Source organism: Planococcus citri, chromosome 2, assembly GCF_950023065.1.
Source record: "Planococcus citri chromosome 2, ihPlaCitr1.1, whole genome shotgun sequence".
In the NCBI taxonomy this organism is placed as follows: domain Eukaryota; kingdom Metazoa; phylum Arthropoda; class Insecta; order Hemiptera; family Pseudococcidae; genus Planococcus; species Planococcus citri.
Window position 1 is genome coordinate 13,199,954 of NC_088678.1, and position 24,243 is coordinate 13,224,196.

The 24,243-nt window shown below is 35.2% G+C and overlaps 1 protein-coding gene across 3 annotated transcripts in view; it reads right to left on the reverse strand.

The window, feature by feature from the left end:
• LOC135834738 (uncharacterized) overlaps nucleotides 1-24,243 on the reverse strand; it is a 136,148-nt gene that overhangs the window by 19,656 nt on the left and 92,249 nt on the right. Inside the window, exon 1 of one of the 3 annotated variants that reach the window (XM_065348706.1) lies at nucleotides 2,407-2,660. The exons of the other annotated variants lie outside the window; for them this stretch is intronic. The gene's annotated coding sequence lies outside the window, so the exon portion shown is untranslated. Of the gene's footprint in view, nucleotides 1-2,406; nucleotides 2,661-24,243 lie in introns of those variants that run through there. 3 annotated transcript variants of the gene reach the window in all.

The window sequence follows — 24,243 nt, forward strand, 5'->3', positions numbered from 1 at the left end:
AAAATCAGTTTTATCCTGAAAAATCGATCATGATTGAAAATCGATTTATCGAACTTCTAAATCGATCTATTTTCGATTTTCGATCTGATCTGTTCGATCACGTTCGATATGGAAAATCAATTTTATTCTCAAAAACCGATCGTGTTCGAAAATCGATTAATCGAAATCCAAAATCGATTTTTTTTCTATTTCCAATCTGATGTGATCGATCACGTTTGAATTCAAAAATCAGTTTTATCCTCAAAAATCGATATATCATTACTGAAAATCGATTTATCGAACTTCAAAATCGATTTATTTTCGACTTCCGATCTATTTTGATTGATTACGTTTCAAACTGCGCATAGAAATAAATTTAGCTTCAAACACGGACTCCCTGAACAAAAATCGATTCATTTTTGACCTCTTATAGTCGAAATGAAAAACCAATAGTCTTCTTCTACAGGGTGTCCGGGGAGTGGTGGTAACCTGGTGGTACAAACTTCTAATTTTAAAGAACGCGATGAAAAAAATGAATGCGAAAATGAATACTACATACATCAAAAAATAAACTAAATTTGTTATGACCACTTTTTTTTTAAATTTTGGCGAAAAATATTTTTCTTTTACACAAAATGAAAATGGAACTTGTTGACAACCTTGGCAAAAATATACCAGGATCGTATTGGCAATTTTGGCAATTTTGAAAAAAAAACACGTATTTTTCGACAATTTTATTAGGAAAAGCTGGACTTCTTCGACAATCAAAGGCAAAAATCAGCACTTTTCGGATGTCTTGGCAAAAATTCAAGACAATTAATTAAAAATAGGGAAACCAATGTTATTTATTTTACCGGGTATTTGTGAAGTTTCGAGCTCAGGTGGTGGTGGGGAGGGAGAGGGGGTCATTTTGTAGCTCTCCATTTATTACTATTTATAGTAGGTAACGTTAATAATAGTGTGCACTGCTCTAAAAAATATCTTGGGAAACATTTCAACGATAAGTAAGTATGAACAGGCACTTTATTTACTTTGCACCGCCCCCTTTGTGGGCTCATATCGAGTTCAAGGTGAATATGAATGCTAAAATCGACTTCAGTGATCCTAAAAACCCCTACTTCGATACCCATATTGAATTTTTCGAAATTTCATGTTTTGCACTCCCTCCCCAAATTTGGGGCTCATTTCGGGATTCCACTTGGAGGGCTCATTTCGAAGTTAAGGTGAATATGAATGTTAAAATCGACTTCATCGACCCTAAAAACCCCTATTTCCATACGCATGTTGAATTTGTCTAAATTTCATGTTTTGCACCCCCCCCCCCTCCTTCCCTGTGAGGACTCGTTACTCATTTTGAGGTTAAGAGGAATAAGCATGCTAAAATCGACCTCAGTGGCTCGAAACCCCCCTCTTCGATTCACATGTTGAATTTTTCGAAATATGTTTTGCAGTGTCCCTTCTCCCCCCTTAGGGGCTTATTTCGAGGTCAGGGGAAATATAAATTCCAAAATCAACTTCAGCGACCTAAAAAAAAAAACTCCCATATCCGAAATTTTATTTGTCTTTAAAATTAGATTTAAAAAAAAGTATCAAACACTCGAAAAAAAGGCGGGAACTGGTATTGTAACCCTGCGAAGGAAACGTCAATAACAGGATGCAGGTAAACGAAAACGTACCTCGTCTCCCCGCGAAACCAATTACCTCACCGCAACGCCTATGTAGCGATTTTTGCAACTTTGAAGCTCGATTACAGCCGAAGTAATGGAGCTTTTTGTTTGAAACTTCGCTAAAACCGGGTCCAGATATAAACGAACCGATTGTGCAATTTTCAGCAAAATCGGTTCACTGGGAAACGCGTGATGCTGCGATAACATCCAGAATGATATTTCGAGCAATCGTTCCAGATGTATTTTTAACTACCTACTTGAATTTTACCAACTTCATTATTTTTGAAAATTTTTAGAATAAAGTTATACGTCTTCTTCATCCTCATTGTGTTGTTTGCAAGACATTTCAAGTAATTTTTGCGTAATTTTATTCAACAGATGATATGACATCAATTTTTACTGGCACCTAATGTTCTATAATTCACGCAATTTTGCTCAAATCATCAGTTCTTGGTTATTTTTATTGTTTTGAAGTCCGCCTTACATGCAAGTATTACGTTTTTATATACGCAATTTTTGCCAAATTATTCAACATTTCACGATTTTTTGTCGATTTGCAGTAATTTTTATGCAAATGTGATTTTTCTAATGTTTCAATAATGCAAAATGTACTTCAATAAATCGTAAAATTCAACATAAGGTACATACGATGTAATTTTCAACATTATTTTTGCCAAATGGCGCTCAGGGGTTAAACAATTACACATGGTTCAGAAAAATTTTAAATAGGTAATATCTATACATATAATTATGTACTCACGAATTATTCAACAGCCAGGAATACTTCAAATCGTTCACGATATTTCACTTGAAAATGTTATTAATATTGTATTTAATATGTATTGTACGCAGAAATTACAAAAAATAGTTCAAACATCACTTTCTCATACAAAAGTCGCATTTACTTATATGCAGAAAGAACAAACACGTGAATCGTGATGAACCAGAGCACGTTAAAATGCAATGCATCTAACTTACGGAAAAGACTAGGAGACTACACTACCAAGAACTAAGAAGACGTCGATCAGATGTGCCAATGATATTACTCTGTCTGAAATAGGGGTAGAACATAACAAAACCGGAATAGCGTCCAGAACCGCCATCGCCAATAAGATATTGTATGGGCTTTACTCGTATACACAATCGAGATCGTTCCAAATAGATAATTACACTTAATAACACCACACCGGGAGTCGAATCGTTTCTTCTGATCTGTGAGCCTCGAAAAATAGGCTAAAAAAAACTGGTGCGAGAGAGAAAAACCTTAACACACTATGAATGATGAATACTTAACCACCCATAATTATACCTTTGTGTGGGTTAATGATATTGAGTTGAGTGTTTCTGAAAAGGTAAGTAAGTATGTAAAATGTAGAAAGTGATTTTAAAAAAAAAAGTTGAACAACCTACAGTATTACAGATTTTTAAGTTTGATTTTTCGATATTTTCACTATTTCGTATCGTTTCATTTATCAATAATCAAAAAATGAACGTAACTCACTGAAAGTGGAAAACGTTTTAAATTTTTTTTTTTTTTGCAAAATAATGTATTAAAATGTTAAATCTTGAATTTGGAAGATTGAACTGAAAAATGAAAAGAGATGTTCCTTTGTTATTTTGAAGTCAGAATTGAAGATGATAAAATTGATAAATGTTTTATTTTTTTTTTAACTCATTATTTTGAGTAAAAATTTGGGTTTTTATTCTACGTATGTGAGACGAAAACTTCGGTTCGAAGACGAAGCTCTGAAGTTTACTTTTTTGTTTGTTTGTTTTTTTGGGGGGGGGGGGGGGTATTTTAATTGGCAGATTATTACGCTCTTCGTGAGGAAGTTTATATTGAGTTGGTTAGGTTTTGTTTCTAAATTTATGACTGCATTTCATTTTTTTTTCCTTCTTGCTGTGAATCGTTCACATTTGGAGAAAGAAGCATTTTAGTAGCATACTCAAATCCACTATTTTATTGTTGATATTAAATTACTAATGAGAAAAGACGAAGGGAGGCGGAAGTATTGAGAAAATTATCTACTGAAAGTCGATATACCTATTTAACGTATTATTTTCATAAACTTAAAACTTACTTACCTGAGCTAATAAAAAAAAAAAAAAAAAAAAAAAAAAAAAAACAAGAGACAACCAGCTATTGACAAGATGTGCTGAACACACGTTGCTTCTAGTCGGGGAGCCCACTTGAGGATCTATTGCACACCCCCCCTCCCATCAATCCTCAGGCACAACTTTTTTCTTAAGGGGGGGGGGGGGTTCTAAGGAACATTTCTAGCCCTTGTACTGAAAAAAAAGTGGGCCTACTTACAAAATGGCGGCCATTTTGATTGACAGGTCAGCCGAAATCGCAGATTTTGAGTTCCAATATAGGACTTGCACAAGATTAGGCAAAAATTTATCACCTGTCAACATTTCAAGTGCTCAAGTGCGTTTTTCGATTTTTAATGAATTTTTGAAAATCAAATTTAGGCCAAAAATGAGGGAAAAAATCAAAATTTTACCAAGTTGGCCAAGAAAGCTGAAATTTAGGATATACCCTATTTTCGACCTGCCAAATCGATTGGAAACGGTTTCAAACCGGTTTGAGCAGTTCTGGAGCCTCCAGCAGATTTTTGAAAATCTATATTTCTACAAAATTCCTTCAAATTCAAGTTGGAAAGCTGAAATTTATTCTGCAAACTAATTTCAATACGCTACGAAATACTGCTGGAAAATTTCAAGTCGTTTTGGAGCCTCCAGCTATTTTTTGAAAATTACTGTAGCCTCCAGCAGATTTTTTAAACTTTGAATTTTTACAAAATTTCATCAAAAATGGAAATTTACTCTACACTCCAATTTTAACACCCTCTGAAGACGACTTCTGGTTGGTTCAAGTCATTTTGGAGCCTCCAGCGATTTTTTGAAAATTACTATAGCCTCAAGCAGATTTTTTAAACTTCAAGTTTTCACAAAATTTCATCAAAAATGGAGATGGAAAGCTGAAATTTACTCTAGACTCCAATTTTAACACCCTATGAAGACGACTTCAGGTGGGTTCAAGTCATTTTGGAGCCTCCAGCGACTTTTTGAAAATTACTCGTAATTTCGGTCATCCAACTCTATTTTGATGAAAGGCTATAGGTGGATAAGTATGGCGAATTTGCCCCCGAGAGCTTCAGGGTTGATATTTGCATGGAAGGTGGGTACCCTTGAGCACCTTTCGTCACGAAAGTTTCAGACCCCCAGACCCCCCCCCCCCCGTTTTTGAGAAACCCCCCCTTTTGTGAAATTACAATATACATTTTTTTCTCAGCCCCATGTGAATCGATTTTTCTAATTTTTTGGTATGTTGTGAACATCTATAAGAGGTATTCCCACAAAAATGTTCACCCCCCCTCCCCCATATTTCACCCTCAAAATGGCGTTTTTTAGCTTTGTTTGCCTGTTTTAGCGATGACCATGATTCGGCACAAAAATGCGGATAGCGTTTTTAAGTGTGTTTTTGACCCCTAAAAAACATATATTTTGAAAAGAAAAAATTTTTAGTGGGTCGTGGTCAAAAATTGAAAAAACTTACAGAGGGGGTAAAAATGGATTCTGGTGTAAATTATTGTTTTTGGTAAACGAGGTGTCGTTTTCCATACGAATCAAATCCCCCGAACACGAATATGACGTCCAATTTTATGCTACCCTCATTCACACCCCTTCGGTGCCTCTACCCCCCTCAATTTTTACTGTATTAAAAGTTGAGCTATTTTCATAATATTAAGTGTCGTTTCCATATGAATCGAACCCACCGAACATGAATATTACGTCCAATTTAGCTCTACCTTCATCCTCACCCCTCCAATGCCTCTGCCCCCACTTCAATTTACACTATTTTAAAAGTTTTGATATCTTCATAATGTTGGTGTCGTTTCCATATGAATCGAACCCTCCGAACACGAATATGACATCCAATTTTACGCTACCCTCATTCACACCCCTACAATGCCTCAGCCCCCACCTAAACAATAAATTTTTTAGCCAACTCCGATCGATCTTCGACCAATAATTACTTAAAATCATAGCCTGGAAGGGGATAGATGCGGGTAGACCTAAATTTGACTTACATATTCGTGTTAGGGGTGCTTGATTCATATGAAAACGACACCAATATTATGAAAATAGCTCAACCACGGGAGGGGGGGGGGGGTAATAGATCCTTAATAGTCCGGCATATGACATTAGGAATAATTGCATCCTCCCGCCGATCCTCCGGGACAACTTTTTCTTAAAGGGGACATCCTGAGGAATATTTTAAAGCAAACTTGCCAAAAAAAAGGTTGGCCTTACTTACAAAATGACGGCCATTTTGTTTGACAGGTCAGCCGAAATCGCAGATTTTGCGTTTTAACATAGGACTTGCACGAACTTTTTCAAACTTTACAAAAGTAGATCGAAAGATCATGCAAAAATTTATCACCTGTCAAAATTTCAAGTGCTAAAGTGCGTTTTTCGATTTTTGGTGAATTTTTGAAAATCGAATTTAGGCCAAAAATGAGGGAAAAAATCAAAATTTTACCAAATTCACCAACAAAGCTGAAATTTGGGATATACTTTATTTTTGACATGCCAACTCGATTGGAAACGGTTTCAACCAGTTTTGAGCAGTTCTGGAGCCTCCAGCAGATTTTTGAAACTCGAAATTCCCACAAAATTCCATCAAATTGGAGTTGTAAAGCTAAAATTTATTCTAAAAACTAATTTCAATACGCTACGAAGTACTGCAGGTGAATCTCAAGTCGTTTTGGATCCTCCAGCGACTTTTTGAAAATTCCTGAAGCCTCCAGCAGATTTTTGAAACTTTAAATTTTCACAAAATTCCATCAAATGGAGATGGAAAGCTGAAATTTACTCTACACGCCAATTTTAACACCCTCTGAAGACGACTTCAGCTGGATTCAAGTCATTTTAGGGCCTCCAGTGACTTTTATGAAAATTACTGGAGTCTCCAGTAGATTTTTGAAACTTCAAATTTCCTCAACATTAATTTATCAAATGGAGTTGGCAAGCTGAAATTTACTTCGCAGACTACATAGTGGTTTCAAATGGTTTTGAAGCTTCCAGCTACTTTTAGGAAATTTCAATTTTACAAAAAAACGTCATACTACCTTTTAAAAAGTTGCTGGAGGCTCCAAAACGACTTTAAATTCACCAGCAGTCAACTTCGAAGCGTATTGAAATTAGTTCACAGAATGAATTTCGACTCTCCATCTTAGTTTGATGAAATTTTGGGGAAATTTCAAGTTTCAAAAATCTACTGGAGGCTTCAGTAATTTTCAAAAAAGTCACTGAAGGCCCTAAAATGACTTGAAATCCACCATAAGTCGTTTTCAGAGGGTGTTAAAATTGGAGTGTAGAGTAAATTTCAGCTTTCCATCTCCATTTGATGAAATTTTGTGAAAATTTAAAGTTTCAAAAATCTGCTGGAGGCTTCAGGAATTTTCAAAAAGTCGCTGGAGGATCCAAAACGACTTGAAATTCACCTGCAGTACTTCGTAGCGTATTGAAATTAGTTTTTAGAATAAATTTTAGCTTTACAACTCCAATTTGATGAAATTTTGTGGGAATTTCGAGTTTCAAAAATCTGCTGGAGGCTCCAGAACTGCTCAAAACGGGTTGACATCGTTTCCAATCGAGTTGGCATGTCGAAAATAGGGTATATCCCGAATTTCAGCTTTCTTGGTCAATTTGGTAAAATTTTGTTTTTTTCCCTCATTTTTGGCCTAAATTCGATTTTCAAAAATTCACCAAAAATCGAAAAACGCACTTTAGCACTTGAAATTTTGACAGGTGATAAATTTTTGCATGATCTTTCGATCTACCTTTGTAAAGTTTGAAAAAGTTCCTGCAAGTCCTATGTTAAAACGCAAAATCTGCGATTTCGGCTGACCTGTCAATCAAAATGGCCGCTATTTTGTTAGTAAGGCCAAATATTTTTTGGCAAGTTTGCTTTAAAATGTTCCTTAGGATGTCCCCTTTAAGAAAAAAGTTGTCCCGGAGGATCGGGGGGGGGGGGGGGGGTGCAATTACTCCTATTGTCATATGCCGGACTATTTCAAAAAAAAATCTCCCACGAAAACCAAAATAATATTCCATACTACAGATGATTTAAATTTAGTCGGTCAAATCGCCTAATCATCATTTCGTAAACATTTCCATTCCACCCTTTCTCAGTTTCAATAATAATTCGTTTCCCAAAATCGAAAAAAAACGCCAAAAAAAAATAAAATAGAAAACAGATAATAAAACATTTACCCATAATGATCGTTTACTTGCATCGCTGTCACCGTACACTGCCCACTGGACAGAACAGCTAGAACGCTGGACAGAGACGGGGTGATATCGTACAGAAGCTCATTTTTCTGCACCCTTTTCCTGTCACGCACACAATAGCAGTTATACGGTTGTAATGTGCGACGCTGTATGAAATATTAGGTACAAAAAATAATACTAAACCATATTCTCTCGCTTTGAATTGTCATAAATTTCACGGCTTATACGTTAAAAACTAGCTGAGGACAATGGTCATTCGCACTGTCAGCTAAAAACTAGCGCCACGATATCATCTTCTCTGTATTTTTGCTGAATAGTAAAATATTTGATTTCCCAAATAATACATATAAATTATCATAATCATGCTATAGTTCGCAAAAGCGTATTACATAAAATTTACATATCGTATTTTACACGTTGCTAGCTTTTTTTTTTCATGGTTGTCTTTTTTCTCTCTCTCTCTCTCTCTCTTGTGGGGTGTTTTTATGATGCGTTTGTTGTACATTGGTAATCGAACAATAATATATTCGGTGAAAAAATTTTCTTCGTTGGTCAAATTATGGTCAGTTATGTTCTATCTGTTGTCTATGGTATATGAATAAAAATTTTACATATTTGTATTTAAATCTAATTAAATTAAATGGGTAATATTAAATTCTGTCTAAAAAATATACTCTGACGATGAATCCATTTATGAATAAAGTAGTTATCTATCTATCTATACCTATATCGAGAGTATCTACGAATAGAATTCAAATGCTATTACGAGCATTTTATTTTTCCATCGTTTTATTTTACATAATTATGATGAAGTACGAACGTTGAAAACAATGGCTGGTTACACGATCATCAATTCAGGCCTTTTGTTTCGTTCGTTTGGTTTTTCATACAGATGGTGAAAAACTATAACACGAAACAAAAGGCTCGAATTGATGATCGTGTAGCCAACTACCGAGTATTGTATCATAACACTCGACCGCTGCGATGAAAATCGAGAATAAAATGGGGAAAAAAAATAAAAAGTGAAATTCTGTTATTGATGGTTTTAGGGTAATAAATAAAACGTTTGTGTAAGTTGAATGAATTGAAAAACAAGGTAAAATCAAAGCTGTATTATGCGTGGTCGTAAACAGTTCGTATTTTAGATTTTGGTTGGAAATTTCCACGATTAATACGAACTACATAATAACTTCGATTCTGGAATCATTTTGTTCAAAAATTCTAAAGGAACGTTTCCTCTTCGGTGAAATATTCTAACAGTGCAGGAAATTTATGAAAAGCTGTCAGTTTTTTTGAAAAAATAAACAATTTTTATACTTAATTTAAAAAAATATATTTCAATTTTCACGTTTTCGATTTTTTTTTTCATTTTTCGGCTATACTTTTTCTAGAAATTTTGACTGAAATAACTACTTTTACTATCTGCTAAAATTGAAAAAAATTTTGATCAAAAAAATAAAAATTTGATGTTCAGCAGATGTACCTACTAAAACTTCACATAAATACAATCTAATTTTTTTTAAATTTCTATTTCGTGAGTTGAATTAGAAAAATATGAATTAATGTTTTCCAAAAACACTCAAGACTTTCGAATCATCTCAATTTTTACAAAATAAAAGCCTGACGCACACGTGAAGGGTCAAATGGTCAAATTCAAAAAATGAGTAGAAATCCGAATTCGAAGATCGACACGTCACTATCATCGTTGAAAGTTTTGTTTTCCTTACAGGAAAATTTTCCCAACGACTGACTAAATTTTGCACCTAACATAGCCAGATTGAATGAACATACAAAAATACATCAAGTGACCAAGAACGAAAATTTTAGACACCGATCTCTATTTTGACTTTATTATTGGAACTTCAAAGAATTAAAAAAAAAATAAATTAAACTAACCAATTGGCATGGTTCTTGGAACCTATGAAAAAATTCATACGAAAACATTCAAACACGATAGAAAACAAGAAACAGAAGCAATGTTAATATTTTTTTAAAAAATGATGTATTTTTACCAAGTTTTTACACTTCATTATTTTCAGTCTTTTATTTTTACAACTTTAATGAAATGAAAAAAAAGGGGGAAATTACCTAATATTAAACATCCAGTTACATCATTAAAGGAACATCAATGAAAAATAGTAAAAAAAAAAATATAAACATGACAATCTTAAGTTTTATTCTTACAACATGAAAATTGAAATTATTGAAAAAAAAACATAAAAAGAAAAAAAGTAGGTAATATAAACTTGACAAAATATAGTCGGGGACCCGCATAAGGATCACCTGCACCCCCTGCCGATTCTCCGGGATAACTTTTTTCTTAAAGGGGAAGTCCTAAGGAACATTCCTAGCCCTTGTCCTCAAAAAAAAGTGGCCCTACTTACAAAATGGCGGCCATTTTGATTGACAGGTCAGCCGAAATCGCAGGTTTTGCGTTCCAACATAGGACTTTCACGGAATTTTTTAAACCGTACAACGGTAGATCGAAAGAGCAGAAAAAATTCATCACCTGTCAAAATTTCAAGTGCTAAAGTGCCTTTTTCGATTTTTGGTGAATTTTCAAAAATAAAATTTTGGCCAAAATGTGAGAAAAAAAATCAAAATTTTACCAAATTGACCTAGAAATCTGAAATTTGGGATATATCCTATTTTCGACCTGTCAAATCGATTGGAAACTGTTTCAAACCGTTTTGAGCAGTTCTGGAGCCTCCAGCAGATTTTTGTAACTCGAAATTCTCACAAAATTTCCTCAAATGGAGTTGGAAAGCGGAAATTTTTTCTGCAAACTAATTTCAATATGCTATGAAGTCGACTGCAGGTGATTTTCAAGTCGTTTTGGAGCGTACAGCAATGTTTTGAAAATTACTGAAGCCTCCAGCAGATTTTTGAAACTTGAAATTTCCCCAAAATTTCATCAAATGGGGTTAGCAAGCCGAAATTTACTCTGCAAACTAATTTCAATACAATATGAAGTCGACTGCATGGTGGTTTCAAGTGGTTTTGAAACTTCTAGCTTCATTTTCGAAATTTCAGTTCTCCTAAAAACGCGATGAAACTTTTTAAAAAGTCACTGGTGGCTCCAAAATTTCTTGAACTCGCGTGAAGTCGTCTTCAGAAGGTGTTAAAATTGAAGTGCAGAGTTAATTTCAGCTTGCTAACCCCATTTGATGAAATGTTGGGGAAATTTCAAGTTTCAAAAATCTACTGGAGGCTCCAGTAATTTTCAAAAAATCGTTGGAGGCTCCAAAACGACTTGAAAATCACCTGCAGTCGACTTCATAGCGTATTGAAATTAGTTTGCAGAAAAATTTTCGCTTTCCAACTCCATTTGATGAAATTTTGTGAGAATTTCGAGTTTCAAAAATCTGCTGGAGGCTACAGTAATTTTCAAAAAATCGCTGGAGGCTCCAAAACGACTTGAAAATCACCTGCAGTCGACTTCATAGCGTATTGAAATTAGTTTGCAGAATGAATTTCGGCTTTCCAACTCCATTTGATGAAATTTTGTGAAAATTTCGAGTTTCAAAAATCTGCTGGAGGCTCCAGAACTGCTCAAAACGGTTTGAAACAATTTCCAGTCGATTTGGCAGGTCGAAAATAGGATATATCCCAAATTTCAGATTTCTAGGTCAATTTGGTAAAATTTTGATTTTTTTCTCACATTTTGGCCAAAAATCGAAAAAGGCACTTTTGCACTTGAAATTTTGACAGGTGATGAATTTTTGCCTGCTTTTTCGATCTACCGTTGTAATGTAAAATTTCAAAGAACTTCTATATAAAGAATAAGAAAAAAAAACGGAACGAAATAAAACAAAAAAAATAAACATCCAACTCGAACATCAATAAAAATTGGAAAAAAACCTACCAATAAAACAATGATATATCTAACATTGACAACATTACTCAAATACCTACTTAAAAATTTTAAGCGCTTTAATATCCAAAGTCTTTAGATTCAATTAGGTTTACAACTCATTATCTTTCAAAAAAACTGGAACATCGATAAAAATAGGAAATATCGTTCCAATGAAAAAAAATGATAAAAATTGACAAAATTACTTAAACTATAGGTAAAAACAATAAGAATAAAACAATCGATCGAGATGAAAAATTCAAAATTCTACAGTCAGATTCTATGAAGAAGATTGGAACAACGATAAAAATAGGAAAAACATAGCAAAACAAATAATATAGACTAGACAAAATAATGTACCTACTAACGTAAAATTTTAAAGAACTTCAATATAAAGAATAAGACATAAAAAACAAAAAAAATAAACATCCAACTCGAACATCAATAAAAATTGGAAAAAAACCTACCAATAAAACAATGATATATCTAACATTGACAACATTACTCAAATACCTACTTAAAAATTTTAAGCGCTTTAATATCCAAAGTCTTTAGATTCAATTAGGTTTACAACTCATTATCTTTCAAAAAAACTGGAACATCGATAAAAATAGGAAATATCATTCCAATGAAAAAAAATGATAAAAATTGACAAAATTACTTAAACTATAGGTAAAAACAATAAGAATAAAACAATCGATCGAGATGAAAAATTCAAAATTCTACAGTCAGATTCTATGAAGAAGATTGGAACAACGATAAAAATAGGAAAAACATAGCAAAACAAATAATATAGACTAGACAAAATAATGTACCTACTAACGTAAAATTTTAAAGAACTTCAATATAAAGAATAAGACATAAAAAACGAAAAAAATTGACATGCAACTGGAACATCGATAAAAATAGGAAAAACCTACCAATAAAACAATGATATATCTAACATTGACAACATTACTCAAATACCTACTTAAAAATTTTAAGCGCTTTAATATCCAAAGTCTTTAGATTCAATTAGGTTTACAACTCATTATCTTTCAAAAAAACTGGAACATCGATAAAAATAGGAAAAATCATTCCGATAAAAAAAAATGATAAAAATTGACAAAATTACTTAAACTATAGGTAAAAACAATAAGAATAAAACAATCGATCGAGATGAAAAATTCAAAATTCTACAGTCAGATTCTATGAAGAAGATTCAAAGAATGCAGAAACGAGAATAAGTTATTGATATGCGGAGACTCATCACTTAAAAGATCAGACAAAGAATTAGGAAGATTGAATTTAGTTCTTCGCTCCTCCAACATGGGACAATTCGTTAAAATATGCTCTACGAGCAATCTCGCATTCTGACAAAAAAGGCAAGTCGGAGGTTCGCGACCATTCATCAGATATAGTCCGGCATATGATAATAGGAGTAATTGCACCCTCCCCCCCCCCCCCCGCCGATCCTTCGGGACAACTTTTTTGCGTTTCAACATAGGACTTGCAGGAACTTTTTCAAACTTTACAAAGGTAGATCGAAAGATCATGCAAAAATTTATCACCTGACAAAATTTCAAGTGCTATAGTGCGTTTTTCGATTTTTGGTAAATTTTTAAAAATCGAATTAAGGCCAAAAATGAGGGAAAAAATCAAAATTTTACCAAATTGACCAACAAAGCTGAAATTTGGGATATAACCTATTTTCGACATGCCAAATCGACTGGAAACGGTTTCAACCCGTTTTGAGCAGTTCTGGAGCCTCCAGCAGATTTTTGAAACTCGAAATTCCCACAAAATTCCATCAAATTGGAGTTGTAAAGCTAAAATTCATTCTAAAAACTAGTTTCAATACGCTACGAAGTACTGCAGGTGAATTTCAAGTCGTTTTGGATCCTCCAGCGACTTTTTGAAAATTCCTGAAGCCTCCATCAGATTTTTGAAACTTTAAATTTTCACAAAATTTCATCAAAATGGAGATGGAAAGCTGAAATTTACTCTACGCGTCAATTGTAACACCCTTTGGAGACGGTTTCAGGCGGGTTCAAGTCATTTTAGGGCCTCCAGCAACTTTTTTGAAAATTACTGGAGCCTCCAATAGATTTTTGAAACCTGAAATTTTCCCAACATTAATTTATCAAATGGAGTTGGCAAGCTGAAATTTACTTCGCAGACTGCATGGTGGTTTCAAATGGTTTTGAAGCTTCCAGGTACTTTTAGGAAATTTCAATTTTCCAACAAAACGTCACACAACCTTTCAAAAAGTTGCTGGATGCTCCAAAACGACTTGAAATTCACCAGCAGTCAACTTCGTAGCGTATTGAAATTAGTTTGCAGAATGAATTTCGATTCTCCATCTTAGTTTGATGATATTTTGGGGAAATTTCAAGCTTCAAAAATCTACTGGAGGCTCCAGTAATTTTCAAAAAAAGTCGCTGGAGGCCCTAAAATTACCTGTGCCCACCTGAAGTCGTCTTCAGAGGCTGTTAAAATTGGAGTGAAGAGTAAATTTCGGATTTCCATCTCGATTTGATGAAATTTTGTGAAAATTTAAAGATTCAAAAATCATCTGGAGGCTTCAGAACTGCTCAAAACGGGTTGAAATCGTTTCCAATCGATTCGGCATGTCGAAAATAGGGTATATCCCAAATTTCAGCTTTCTTGGTCAATTTGGTAAAATTTTGATTTTTCCCCTCATTTTTGGCCTTAATTCGATTTTCAAAAATTCACCAAAAATCGAAAAACGCACTTGAGCACTTGAAATTTTGACAGGTGATAAATTTTTGCATGATCTTTCGATCTACTTTTGTAAAGTTTGAAAAAGTTCCTGCAAGTCCTACAGCGACTTTTTTGAAAATTACTGGAGCCTCCAGTAGATTTTTGAAACTTAAAATTTCCCCAACATTAGTTTATCAAATGGAGTTGGCAAGCTGAAATTTACTTCGCAGACCACATGGTGGTTTCAAATGGTTTTGAAGCTTCCAGCTACTTTTAGAAAATTTCAATTTTCCAAAAAAACGTCATACAACCTTTCAAAAAGTTGCATGAGGCTCCAAAACGACATGAAATCTACCTGCAGTTGACTTCGTAGCGTATCGAAATTAGTTTGCAGAATGAATTTCGACTCTCCATCTTAGTTAGTTTGATGGTATTTTGGGGAAATTTCAAGTTTCAAAAATCTACTGGAGGCTCCAGTAATTTTCAAAAAAGTTGTTGGAGGCTCTAAAATGACTTGAAATCCACCAGAAGTCGTTTTCAGAGTGTGTTAAAAATGGAGTGTAGAGTAAATTTCAGCTTTCCATTTCCATTTGATGAAATTTTGTGAAAATTTAAAGTTTCAAAAATCTGCTGGAGGTTTTAGGAATTTTCAAAAAGTCGCTGGAGACTCCAAAATGACTTGAAATTAACCTGTAGTACTTCGTAGCGTATTGATGAAATTAGTTTTTAGAATAAATTTTAGCTTTACAACTCCAATTTGATGGAATTTTGTGGGAATTTCGAGTTTCAAAAATCTGCTGGAGGCTCCAGAACTGCTCAAAACGGGTTGAAACCGTTTCCAATCGATTTGGCATGTCGAAAATAGGGTATATCCCAAATTTCAGCTTTCTTAGTCAATTTGGTAATATTTTGATTTTTTCCCTCATTTTTGGCCTAAATTGGATTTTCAAAAATTCACCAAAAATTGAAAAACGCACTTTAGCACTTGAAATTTTGACAGGTGATGAATTTTTGCATGATCTTTCGATCTACCTTTGTAAAGTTTGAAAAAGTTCGTGCAAGTCCTATGTTAAAACGCAAAATCTGCAATTTCGGCCGACCTGTCAATCAAAATGGCCGCCATTTTGTAAGTAAGGCCAACTTTTTTTTTGGCAAGTTTGCTTTAAAATGTTCCTTAGGATGTCCCCTTTAAGAAAAAAGTGTTCCCTGAGGATCGGCGGGGGGGGGGGTGCAATTACTCCTATTGTCATATGCCGGACTAATAAGAATGTGTCAGAATGGTGTGAGATATTTGAAGTCTGGTCAGTATATTGTTTTCCTTTTTTGAACTGAAAGGATTCGATGCAGGTAACAACGGCTTTGGTTTTATAGGAACCAACTAATTCGCAGGCGATTGAGCTTCGTACGTTTCCTGCCACGAATCTAAGATTTTAGATTTCAAGTACAACTTCACATCCATTGATGTATATATTTGGCACGTTATTTCGTTCTTATACGAAGCGTCTCGGGCAGCTCTATTTATCACCTCATTACCGGCAATACCGACGTTGCTGGGAATCCAGAGAAAAACTACTTGAATTTGATATTCGACGAGCATAATATTATGCATGAGAAGAATTCGCTGAATGAGGGGATTATACGAATAAGTATCCTGGAGAGATTCCAATGCGTTAATCGAATCCGAAACGATGAGGAATTTCGACCCCAAATCATACGAAATTAAATATTCCAGGCATTTAACAATCGCCAACAATTCGGCGGTAAAACTGCTACACTGTTTTAGAAGTCGAAATTTCTTAGTGACGGAGGAAACATAAAACCCAGCACCGACTTGATCTCCTTCCTTGGAACCGGCTGTGTAGCATGTCGTAAAATCAGGATAATTGAATACTTCCGAAGCGAATTTTTCTCGAATTTCTTCCGCAAGAAAATCGTCAGGATTTTCGCTATCGGAATCGGCGTAGTACTCCTTAAGGTTCAAGTTGACCACAGGCGTCTTGAGCATCCAAGGCGGCGGATCGGAGAAAATCTGAGGTAAAGGAGGATTCGAGATGAATTCGCATAAATCTGGTAAAAATTGTTCGAAATTCGCAGTCACGTAGCACAGATAATCCATAGATTTGTCATGAAGACAACCTTCACCATCGAATAGTAATTTATTCAGCGGTAGATTCGGTACCCAGAGGGAGTTGGCGAGAAAATTAGCTGAGTGCAACTGTCGACTAACATCCAGCGGAAAGATGTCCGAAATTGCACTGAGGCTTGACGAGGGACTCGTATAATATGCTCGGGTAGCGATTCCAATAGCTAAGTTCTGAATTTCGTCCAAGTCACAGAGCAGGCTTTTGCTGGCAGATGCGAACGCTATACGTTCTAATTTTGATTTGATCTTAGAGGTGTATACACGTAAAAGCGTTGATTGGTCGCATCCTTTCTGACGGTAGTCGATCATGAGATATAAATCTTCAAAACATTTTTCTTCCAGCGATTCGATGTGTTTGGACCAGCTGAGCGAGCTGTCAAACGTCAGCCCCAAATAAAGAACTGTATCGCTGAAATTCAGCTGATTTCCATTAAAAAAAAGTATAGGCTGTTTAGCCTCCTCTTCGGGGTATTTCTGGCGATGAAAATCCACGCAGGTTGTCTTTTCGGCTGAGAATTCAAATCCTCTATAGGCAGCCCATTTGTTAATATCGTCGATCGACCGCTGAATCACCTGTTGAGCTTCGGTAGGCGATTTCGACTCGTAAGAGATTACCAGATCGTCGACGAACAGGGCGAAATCAACGGGCGGTTTTATCGCAAACTGGATATCGTTCAAAGCCACCAATAACAAGATTTCGCACAAAATCGACCCCTGTAGCAAACCATTCTCCATATCGAACGTTCTGGAACGTAAATCGCCCAGTCGAACTATGAACTTTCTGTTGGTCAGAAAGTTTTGAATCAGATGTCCCATACGACCTCGAATTCCTACCGAATGTAAATGTAGGAGGATCTGGTGCCTCCATAATGTATCGGAAACGGTCAGAAGATCGAAAAACACAGCGTACAGGTGGGATTCTTGATCGAATGCTTTCTTTATCCGTAGCTGAAGATCGCCGTGGGCCTGGACCACACATCTCTGCTTTCTCAATCCGTACTGACGATCACACCAGAACGATTTCGCCTCCAGTTCCCACATCAGCCTTTTCTGCACGATTTTTTCGAAAACTTTGGCCAACACGCTGGTCAAAGCCACAGGTCGATAACTCGCCGGTAGCGTTCTGTCTCTACCCTTCTTCAGGGTAGGATTGATCATCGCCAGTTTCCATTTCGGTGGAAATTCGCCCCGAATCCAAATACGATTGTAAATTTCCAGAAGGTACTGTTTCGCTGACTCGTGCAGATAATTCAACATCATAGGATGTATTTCGTCCGGTCCCGGGCTCGAGTAAATATTACGATTGTTCAACGAATAGTCCAGCTCACCCATCGAAATTGGGCTATTATAGTACTCCTCGTTCGAAGAGCTGAAATCTGTTTCAGTAGCCTCGAATAAAATCTTGCTCTTGAGGAATTCGGGCGAGTAACTGGCGTTGGACGAAACCGAAGCATAATGCCAGCCCAGAACATCTGCGATAACGTTTGGCTCTGTATGCAGTGTATCGCCTTCAAAAATCGCCCAAATCGGTAGATTGCGAGTCTTGCCATTGATATCGTCTATTTTTCGCATATTGTCTGACTCTTGCTGATTGATAGATGCTGTGAACTCGTCCCAGTAGGTTTTTCGAGCACTCTGGATCAGTTGACGAGCGTTATCGCAGCTTGCTAAATAATTGGTAAGCTTGCAATAGCGATTACGGTGATCTCTGCAATTCCTCAGCTCGTTCAGCAGCGTTTTTCTCTTTTTTACGGCGGCGGAGATGTTGGAATTCCACCAACCCAATCGGCGCTTGTTTGTAGGAGCGCTTGACTTTGGGATAGAGGCGAATCCGGCTTCTCTCAGAACTCTGGTGAAAAACTCGATATCTACGTTGATATCGCGAAGGTGATCGAGGATTATTTCAGTTCGCCGGGTGAATAAAGGCCAATTAGCGTCGTCTGTTCGCCACTTCAGATAGGAAACCGAGTAATGGATGGGTTCGTGAGGCAAGGTCAAAATAATGGGAAAATGACCGCTGTCGCATAAATCGCGATACGACTCCCATTGCAGTTTTTCCGATACATCGGTCGTCGCTAACGTAAAATCCTCCACTAAAAAATAACCGATTTTACGATCGAGATGAGTAGGTTCGTAGTTCTCGTTCAAGTTCGATATTTCCGGATAGGAGTATCGCAAAAAATCAATTAAACTGTATGAATCATATACATTCCCCATCAAAACGAACGGTTTCGGTATCTGAGCTATTAGCGACTGCATTGCTGGAAGCGTGATTCGATCATGAGAAGAACAATGAATGTTGACAATAGTGATCGATGTCGAATGCGTTGATGGTAGAAGCACACTGATCGCTACAGCTTGAATTTCTGATTGGATTTTTACTTGATGAACCGTAGGTACCATTTCGTCAACCAACGTGATGACTTCTTCCGAGTCTTTGTAATTCGCAGGGTCCAGTCGGTAAGGAATATAACCTCGCAAATTGAATCTGTCGTACGATTTCAGCTTACAATTCTGTAAGCAGATGATCATCGGTTGTTGCTGCGAACTGAGGTGTTCCAATTCGGCCAGATGCGAGGTAGCACCGTTGATACTCCATTGGATGATTTTGTTCATGCTGATCGGCCGCGGTTTGCTAACCTGCAATAAAACAAAAAACAAGTTAAAAATTTATTAAATTTAATAAGTACATATTTTGAAAGTTTTTGAATTTTCTAACAAAATAAAGCGAGTGAATTGTCTTCGAGTGATGGGAATATCCTTCATGCCATATGCAAAGTACCTAACGCATAATCAAATTTTCAGTAACTTGAATTCATTTTTCGCGAAAATTTAAAACGACTCGTGGTGAATTTTTGAAAATCGAATTTAGGCCAAAAATGAGGGAAAAAATCAAAATTTTCCCAAATTGACCAAGAAAGCTGAAATTTGGTATATACCCTATTTTCGACATGCCAAATCGATTAGAAACGGTTTCAACCCGTTTCGAGCAGTTCTGGAGCCTTCAGCAGATTTTTGAAACTCGAAATTCCCACAAAATTCCATCAAATTGGAGTTGTAAAGCTAAAATTAATTCTAAAAACTAATTTCAATACGCTACGAAGTACTGCAGGTGAATTTCAAGTCGTTTTGGATCCTCCAGCGACCTTTTGAAAATTCCTGAAGCCTCCAGCAGATTTTTGAAACTTTAAATTTTCACAAAATTTCATCAAATGGAGATGGAAATCTGAAATTTACTCCACGCTCCAATTTTAACACCCTCTGGAGACGGTTTCAGGTGGGTTCAAGTCATTTTGTGGCCTCCAGCAACTTTTTTGAAAATTACTGGAGCCTCCAATAGATTTTTGAAACTTGAAATTTTCCCAACATTAATTTATCAAATGGAGTTGGCAAGCTGAAATTTACTTCGCAGACTGCATGGTGGTTTCAAATGGTTTTGAAGCTTCCAGCTACTTTCAGGAAATTTCAATTTTCCAACAAAACGTCATACAACCTATCAAAAAGTTGTTGGAGGCTCCAAAACGACTTGAAATTCACCAGCAGTCAACTTCGTAGCGTATTGAAATTAGTTTGCAGAATGAATTTCGATTCTCCATCTTAGTTTGATGATATTTTGGGGAAATTTCAAGCTTCAAAAATCTACTGGAGGCTCCAGTAATTTTCAAAAAAAGTCGCTGGAGGCCCTAAAATTACTTGTGCCCACCTCAAGTCGTCTTCAGAGGGTGTTAAAATTGGAGTGAAGAGTAAATTTCAGATTTCCATCTCGATTTGATGAAATTTTGTGAAAATTTAAAGTTTCAAAAATCATCTGGAGGCTTCAGGAATTTTCAAAACGTCGCTGGAGGATCCAAAACGACTTGAAATTCACCTGCAGTACTTCGTAGCGTATTGAAATTAGTTTTTAGAATAAATTTTAGCATTACAACTCCAATTTGATGCAATTTTGTGAGAATTTCGAGTTTCAAAAATCTGCTGGAGGCTCCAGAACTGCTCAAAACGGGTTGAAATCGTTTCTAATCGATTCGGCATCTCGAAAATAGGGTGTATCCCAAATTTCAGCTTTCTTGGTCAATTTGATAAAATTTTGATTTTTTCCCTCATTTTTGGCCTAAATTCGATTTTCAAAAATTCACCAAAAATCGAATAACCCACTTTAGCACTTGAAATTTTGACAAGTGATAAATTTTTGCATGATCTTTCGATCTACCTTTGTAAAGTTTGAAAAAGTTCGTGCAAGTCCTATATTAAAACGCAAAATCTGCGATTTCGGCTGAGCTGTCAATCAAAATGGCCGCCATTGTGTAAGTAAGGCTAACTTTTTTTTGGCAAGATAATCAAATTTTCAGCAACCTAAATTCATTTTTCGCGAAAATTTAAAAACGTAAGACTCGTTTTCTACAAAAAAAAAGTTCATTTTGGCGAAAAAATGTCTGAATTTTCTATCCATACGTGAAAATTGATTTGTACAGCACAAAATTCGATTTTGAGTTATTTTTGGGAAGTTTGCTTCAAAATTCAATGATTCGGTAAGTTACTCACAATATGTCAGAATATTCGATTATCTATATGAAAGACTGGGTGTCTAATAAAATTTCAATATGAAAAAGTATGACTTAAGTAGGACTTTTAGCAGGACTTTTAGCAGGTCATTTTTCGAACACTTGTGAAATTTTTAAAGGTAGGAACGGGGGGGGGGGGATCAAAATCTATATTCAAGTTTTCAGCCAAATTTTTGTAGAAAATGCTTGCTTTTCTGATGATTTCAAACACCTCGTGATTTTATTTAAACAAGTAGACGCCAAAAATATTACGTTTCACATCACATCATGTTCGCTTAATAATTATATTCTTCTACTTCGATTGTAAATATTTAATATTATCATTTGCTTCAAAATTTTGAAATTGAATAGCTTTTTTTTAAATTCAAAATGAAAAGAGAAAAAAAAACGGACCCGAGCGAAGCGAGGGCAAAATTAAAAAAAAAAATCTAATTTGAAAAAGAAAAGCAAACAATCCTGAATGAAGCGAGGCCAAAAGTCTTCAAAAATTCAATCATGTTTTGAGAAGTAAAAATAAAAAGTTTATTTTTCTGATTCAAACTTTTCTTGAATTTGAACAATAAGTTTATATGTGGGAAAAGAAGATACAAACAGCCCGAGCGAAGCGGGGGCAAAAGCTTTCAAAAATGTGTAATTTGAAATCTAAAAGTCGACAAATGAGCCTTTTTCTACAAAATTTGTTCAAAATTCCGGAAAAAGGGAAAAATTGAAAATTTGAAAAAGTCTTATTGAAAAAAAAGTAGGACTTTTGGATAAAATTGTTGAAAAGTAGGACTTTGATAGGACTAATAGGACCAGTAGGACCTGTTAGACACCCTGAAGATTTTGCAAAAAAGCAGAAATCGGAATACATTTCTACCCTATTCAGTATTCATAGATCTTTCGGACAAGCAACAAGCATACTATAAACACGGTGTTTGTCAGATTTTGAGGAAAAAATAATTCACTACTAGATCCAAAAAATAGTACGGAAAATCGTTCAAAATTGAAAAAGTTGTAAAAAAAGTGATGAAAAAAGCTGTAAAAATTCTCAATTTTTGCGTTAGAATTTCAAATACATATTAATAACCATTTTTCAGGGCAAAATCCCCCCTCCCACTCCCTAAGAAATTTTCGTACTTCAAAGATACCTAAATACATGAAAGAAGAAAAGAGATTTCAGAATTTTGCAAAGTTTTTCTTTATTCTTAAGAATTCTCCCACCCCCGTCCCCCAAAATGCTGGAGGTGCACAAAAATTCTTTCTTTTTTTTCCATTAAAATTTTGAAAAAAAAAACAACAGATGGGGTCATTCCACGTCAATTGGACCAAGAAGTGGTAGGGGGGTTCGGTGATTTTTTTGAAATTTTTCCTGTGGAAAGACCTTTGGAAGAGATGACCAATGGCGCAAAATCATAGCCCTCTAGCCCATTTTTAAAGGCAGCCAAGGGGTGTTAAAGTTTTCAGTGAACCTAAAACATCATCCATTTCAGCAGTGGATTGCTCGATAATCGCGATACCTACCAAAATGGAACTTTTTCCCATAGTTGGAGGGTTTGAAAGGCTTTTAGGAGATATCATAAAAATCAGCGTTGCCACTTTTTTTCGTACAAAAAATTAGCTCGAAAAGTTTCGAAACGTAGTTTTCTTATCGTTCCGACTCTCAAAAATTCTAAAAAAAATATATTATGGACAACTTTTGATGCTGAACAACATATTAAAAAATTGGGATGGTAACATGTTAAAAAGTCGATTTATAAAAATTCAAAGGTTGCGAAACAATGCGATTTTTTGATTTAAGACATGAAAAAAAGTTTTTATAGGTGAAGTTGACCCATTTGACCCATATTTTTACGTAACTGTCGAAAAAGTTGAAAAAACCCGTTCACTCGATGAAATGAACTCCTCACAAAAGAATCAAAATTCAAAAAATTCAATTTTCAATTTCAATCATCAAAAAAAAATTTAAATTTATTCAGTTGTCTTATTTTGACCTCTTTCTGACGAAAGTCGGTTTGAAAAAATTTAAAGTTGGCGAAAAAATACGATTTCTTGATTTAAAACATGAAAAAAAGTTTTGATAGGTGAAGTTGACCCATTTGACCCCTATTTTCACGTATCCGTTGAAAAAGTTGAAAAAACCCTTTTACTCGATGAAACGAACTCCTTACAAAAAAAATCAAAATTCGAAGATTCAAAAAGTGAACGAATTTTTATTTTTTTGTTGTCAGTGTAATTTTTATCAACTTTTTCATGAAATACGTCAGAAAGAGGTCAAAATAAGACAACTGAATAAGTTTAAACTTTTTTTGATGTTTGAAATTTGAAAATTCAATTTTTTCGAATTTTGATTTTTTTGTAAGGAGTTCATTTCATCGAGTGAAAGGTTTTTTCAACTTTTTCAACAGATACGTAAAAATAGGGGTCATATGGGTCAACTTCACCTATCAAAACTTTTTTTCGTGTTTTAAACCAAGAAATCGCATTTTTTCGCAAATTTTAAATTTTTTAAAATCAATTTTGCAACATGTTACCATCCCAATTTTTTAATATTTTGTTCAACATGAAAATTTGTCTATAATATATTTTTTTCAGAATTTTTGCGAGTCGGAACGATATGATAACTACGTTTCGAAACTTTTTGAGCTAATTTTTTGTACGAAAAAAAGTGGCAACACTGATTTTTATGATATCACCTAAAGCTCTTTAATACAAGTATGTATGCTCTTAAGAAAGTCATAGCATTTTACGTATGTGTTACGTACTGCGCATGGCAGGTTGGTGTCGTCACGCGATGGAGGTGGGTGGAGCAAGCAATGGGGTGCAACGTTGTACGTGAACAGCTGATTTGATGCTTGCTCGCGCACTGCGCAGTACGTAAAACTTACGTAAAATCCTATGACTTTCTTAAGAGTATAATCTATTTCCATACTTGTATTAAAGAGCTTTAATATCACCAAAAAGCCTTTCAAAACCCCTAACTATGGGAAAATGTTCCATTTTGGTAGGTATCGCGGTTATAGAGTAATCCACTGCTGAAATGGATGATGTTTTAGG